The following is a 4,328-nucleotide window of genomic DNA, read 5'->3' as shown; positions in this document are numbered from 1 at the left end:
ATAATGTATGTATGTATAGTATATATAATGTATGTATGTATAGTATAGTATATATAATGTATGTATGTATAGTATAGTATATATAATGTATGTATGTATGTATAGTATATATAATGTATGTATGTATGTATAGTATATATAATGTATGTATGTATGTATAGTATATATGTGTGTGTATATATATGAATGAACAATCAATGTATACTCGGAGCCAAACGACGCATTATAAGCCCAACCTGGTAAGATGAAGAATGTATTCACATGCTGTCTGTCTGTGTAGGATGCATTCAGCTTGCTGGCGTACTCGGACCCGTGGAACTGCCCCGTTGGCCAGCAGTTAGACCCCACCCAGAGAGAAACCCTCTGCTCTGCACTCAACAGCGCCATATTGGGTAAAGAGTAAACACGGACACACACTGTGTGTGTGTGTGTGTGTGTGTGTGTGTGTGTGTGTGTGTGTGTGTGTGTGTGTCGCACTGACGCACACAACTGCAGTTTTTGTTTTAACTGTAACGCCGTGTGAGTCTCTCACACCCAGTGCACACACATTGTGGCTCACGTGTTGCACCCTTGACGGACTGTGTTTTTTTTTTTTTTCCCGCTCCAGAGTCCCAAAATCTGCCCAAGCAGCCTCCGCTGATGTTGGCGCTGGGCCAGGCCACGGAGTGTGTTCAGCTCATGGCCCGGGTCCGGTCCGGTTCCTGCTCCTTCGCCAGAGTAGACAACTTTTTGCACTAGCCCAGGTCCAGGTGAGTAAAGTTTATGCAATGCAAGGTATTAATACTTGTGTCCGACTCCAATCTTTTTTATCTCACAGTTGAATCAGTGTATAAATTATGAATTCCATCGTGTTTCAGACGAGATCTTTCTCTCACGTTGTGCTCATTCGGACTACGCGTCCTGCCCCCCCGCCCCCGCTGTAGAGATTCAGAAATGTGGACAAAAAATAACACATTTCATGACGAGTGGTGCAAGCCTCCTATGAGTTCGGCAGTTCAATTTTAAATAAATCCTTTCCGTACAACTGAAAGTAAACTAAGAAATTAGCGCCCTGGATTAGCTATTATCTATTTTAACTTTCCAGCAAACCAAGCTAGCTGTTCATCTGCAGTAATAACCAACACTTATTACTTATTGCTGCGTATGATTTTACATAAACGGTAGAATAACAGACATCTGATTGCTTTGTAGGTGTATTTGCTGTTGCTAGAGAGGTGACCCACAGGTTTTCCTCCCAGTTTTTGCCATGTCTCTAGCATGTGTTCACAGCAACACACACAGCCTTAGCCACAAGGAAACAAACCGGTGGGCAGATGGCTTGGTTAGCCAAGAAGTGGCTCCATGTGTTTAGCTTGAAAAGCTAACTACTGTGTCTACTTTCGGTCAGACTTGGAGACAAACATTTGAAAAGATTTACGCAAAAGCTGCGTTTATTTCCAAAGCTTTGGGAGGCTTACAGTGCTTTCTCTGATACACATTACCTTCATTAGGTTCACGTTACCTGAATCTCTACAGCAGAGGTTTAACAACAGTGGACACAATCATGAGAGTACGATCCGGGTTGAAATACACCAGAGTGTCCTGTTGTTGTTTTTAAAGGACATAGGACATGTGACATTTGGCATCCCATATTGACACGCAGGATGAAATGAAAAATATTTCGTTGACATATTTATACACTGGTCATACAGTAAATGAAGTATAAGGAACTACAATTACTTATTATTGAAAATACCAAAACACCACATCTGTGCTGTGCAGGAATACGAAAGCGTGCTGTTTTAATCATGCTACATTCATTCGTTACCTTGCTTAGATGCTTACCCGTCTCTCCACAGGTTAATGTTAAGTAGCACTGAGAGAAGGCATGTCCAGCAGGTAGTTGTCATGGCGACGGAGGAAAGAGCATGCGTGTGATTGGTGTGTTTGGCTGTCCGTCAGACCGAGCCAGCGGCACAGGCAGAGGAGCAGAGGAGAGCGGCAGAGAAGAAAGCTTCCTTTTTAATTTAGTATTATCAAATAAAGACATGTGTGACACTATTTAAAGATGATTAATTATGATTCTGTTTATCTAGCCATTTTTATAGTTCTTTTCTTTTTTTTTTGTCAGTTTGTTGTGCTCATCCTGGACAAAACAAATTGTGAATCCCCTTTTTATTTTTTCTTCTGTTTTTATTGGGTGGATTTTGATTCCCTGCGATCAGTATTTTACTCACGTTGTTGTTGTTGTTGTTGTTCACCATATCACAGACCACAATACCCGCATCGGGCTACCACGGTGACCCCCACCGCTGTAGGTCAACTCTACGAACCCTGAGGCATATTCACATCGTCTTTGATAAGATGCAGAAGACAGAAAGACTCCTTTATCCTCCTATAATACTTGGAAGTGCATTCATGTCTTGAAATAAATTCAACCGGGGCGAGCAAACAAGTGCTCAGCATGGAGAACAAAAAGCGCCATTTAACGTGTGGAGCAGATCAGTAGCTCCAGTCAAGGCTGATTCCGTACAGCAGTGAACACTGCTGCTGATAGAAAATAGAAAATGGACATATGTGAGACAAAACTGGGTCCCTAAATTATTCCAGAAAATTGGAATTTAAAATGCATCTTTCAGTGTCACAGCATTGGAACGTTAAAGCAGTAAAATGCTCTGTGCTAACAGGTTAGACACAAGGCCTCTGTAGTGGAGAACACTGCCATTAACCAGGGGGATAGGGTGATGACAAGTGATTGAAGGAACAGTTCACCCGAAAATAAAAAGATAGTTATTTTTCGTCTTCCCTCTCTAGTGCTATTTATCAATCTAGATTGTTTTGGTTTGAGTTGCTGAGTGTTGGAGAGGACGACGCCATTAATGTTTACGTCTCGACCACGAGCCTCTCCTCCACAACGTTGGCCGGTGTAGTTCGGTTAAAAGTAAATAATTCCTACGTCAAACTGCTCACAACAAGGTCTGTGCATTATCTTAAGTAACTGGGTCAGGATTTCTGGAAAGACATGATGCTTTTCAGTTTTTTCGAATGCATTTTCTCCCCTGCTTTGAGCACCTCAAGCCCGGTGCCATGTAGACCCATTATATTGGAGAGAGGGCAGACATCTTCAACACTCTGCAACTCACACACCAAAACAACCTAGACTGATAAATAGCACTACAGGTAACATGAAATACAAGGTGTATTTCTGATTTAGGGGTGAACTGTCTCTTTTAAATTGGAAAATAAGAAGTGCTGGAACCTTAGTTCTACTGTAACGACCCCAACATAGACCAATCAGTGACGTCATTGCAGGTGGCAGCGCTCAGCACCAGCTGTTATCACGGTTTACCAGCGTAAAGAAAATCTGTATCAAAGGCGGACTAACGAGCACAGTGTGTGTGGACGGCTAGAAGTTAAGTCACCTCTGAGGATTTCATTATTGCAGTCTGTTTCTTGTTGCCCACAGCCTGACCTGCTCAGTGCATTTGCTGTCGCAATTAAAATTTCAAACAAACCGATGAAATCATTTGCAGAACGAGAATGTTTTTTTTTTTTTAAATTTTATGGTGATAATTGTGAATGTGATAATTAAGTCACAGTCTTTCATTTTTGGCGTTTGATGCCAAACCACATTTTAAAGGTTGTTAAAACCACTTGTGTGTGTTGGAAGAAGGTGTTGTCCCTCCCACACACACACACTCAGACCCCTCCTATTCTCTAACAGCCATAAACTTCATTAGGTTATTTAGTTCATAATATCTTGTTTTATTTATTTCATATTTGAGTTTAATATTGAATTATTGATTTTGACATTCTATCATCGTGATCAGCTTTCTGTCTCTGTATCTAATCAGATGATTGTTCTTTGCAAAATAAAAAAATCAGACTCGACACCCTTCTATTTCCAATCCAATAATTGGATGTTGATTACAACAACTTGTTTTGTTCCATCCCTTAGTTTTATGTGAAACATTGTAACTCTTTTGTTTTTACACCAGATTTATTTTCTACCAAATAGCACTGACTTACTGTTGTCTGAATAGTGGCAAGCTGTCACTTTCGGGTGCTTTGTTATGACCTGGCAAATGTCTAAAGGATCCACCCTGAAGTGTATATTTCCATTTATAAGTCTGATGTAGAGAAATATGGAATAATATGTGGGGTTTACTACAGGGTATGTTCACACTTTTTACCAAGCTGGTTTTTATAAAGACCTTCTGCTATAATAGGAACTATTCTATAATAACCACACATACAGCACACACTCAACATCTGCTTCTACAGCTGTAAAGGACTTCTGTTACACACACACACACACACACACACACACACACACACACACACACACA

At 40.7% G+C, this 4,328-nt stretch overlaps 1 long non-coding RNA gene across 1 annotated transcript; it reads left to right on the top strand.

Moving 5' to 3' along the window:
- Positions 1 to 125: 125 nt before the first annotated feature.
- LOC116379500 (uncharacterized) lies at positions 126 to 4,322 on the top strand. Its single transcript, XR_004212431.1, has 3 exons — positions 126 to 392; positions 608 to 749; positions 1,839 to 4,322. It is a non-coding gene; the product is annotated as an uncharacterized LOC116379500 (long non-coding RNA).
- Positions 4,323 to 4,328: the final 6 nt, after the last annotated feature.

Source organism: Anarrhichthys ocellatus, unplaced genomic scaffold (genome assembly GCF_004355925.1).
Source record: "Anarrhichthys ocellatus isolate YVR2014 unplaced genomic scaffold, GSC_Weel_1.0 scaffold4460, whole genome shotgun sequence".
Lineage (NCBI taxonomy): Eukaryota > Metazoa > Chordata > Actinopteri > Perciformes > Anarhichadidae > Anarrhichthys > Anarrhichthys ocellatus.
Note: the sequence above shows the minus strand (reverse complement) of the source record. Positions and strands in the feature narration are given on the sequence as shown.